Source organism: Aplysia californica, unplaced genomic scaffold, assembly GCF_000002075.1.
Source record: "Aplysia californica isolate F4 #8 unplaced genomic scaffold, AplCal3.0 scaffold00018, whole genome shotgun sequence".
Classification (NCBI taxonomy): Eukaryota; Metazoa; Mollusca; class Gastropoda; order Aplysiida; family Aplysiidae; genus Aplysia; species Aplysia californica.
This window is the reverse complement of record NW_004797288.1, coordinates 2,222,820-2,223,817: the sequence shown is the minus strand read 5'-3', so window position 1 is coordinate 2,223,817 and position 998 is coordinate 2,222,820.

Genomic DNA, 998 nt, shown 5'->3' with positions numbered 1-998 from the left:
TGTAGCTGCTGTTGCAGTCCCTGATGTAGTAGTTGTTGCTCTTGTGGTTGCTGTTGTGGTTGCTGTTGTAGTTGCTGATGAAGTTGTTGTAGTTGGTGTTGCAGTCACTGTTGTAGTTTTTGTTGTAGCTGTAGTTGTACTTGTTGTTTTAGTTGTTGTTGTAGTTGCTGTTGTAGTTTCTCTTGTAGTTTCTGTTATAGTTGCTGTTGTAGTTGCTGTTGTAGTTGCTGTTGTAGTTTCTGTTGTAGTTGCTGTTGGAGTCACAGCTTTCTTTTTTATTCTTAATTTTTTTGTAAGTGTTTTACGGCACTCGCAACTGCATAAGGTCATATGAGAGCGCGGGACACATTAAACAATTTTCAGTTGGTAGAAAATTTTGAATTTTGCCCGGGTGCCGGCCGAAGCCTACTCTTATCGATGTTAGACAACAAAAGGATCTTTAGCATGCGCTACTTGCACACGGGACCTCTGAGATTTTTCGCCCTTGTCCGAGAAGGCTAGGTGTAGATTTTTTCCTACCAGAGATCAGGGGTGTGGCTGAAAGACAGCAGTAAGAAGGAGCCAAGGAATAGCAGTAGAAAAGCTGCAGAAAGAGTCAGAAGCCCAGAGGAGGGGGCAAAGGAGGTGAGGGGGTGGGGGCAGAAAGTGGAAATGAAAGCAGATGACAGAACATTGCTAGAGAGCAGGAAAGGAGGTGAACAGAGACAATTTTAGAGAAGAAATTTTTTTTCGGTCGCTACCAGGATTCGAACCCGGGACCTTTGATTGAGAGGCGAACACCTTAACCTCTAGACCACGAGAGCCCCCACTGTTGTATTCGCTTTTGTAGTTATTGTTGTAGTTGGTGTTGACGTTGAAGCTTCTGGGGCTGGGTTTTTTAATTTATTATATATTTACTGAATTTTTAGTGCAATGTTTATGTCTTCTGAGGTTAAATTCAAAAGACTTGAGTTCGATTCTCGTGTTTGGGAATATGCCATGTTCTATTGCGTGTCCCC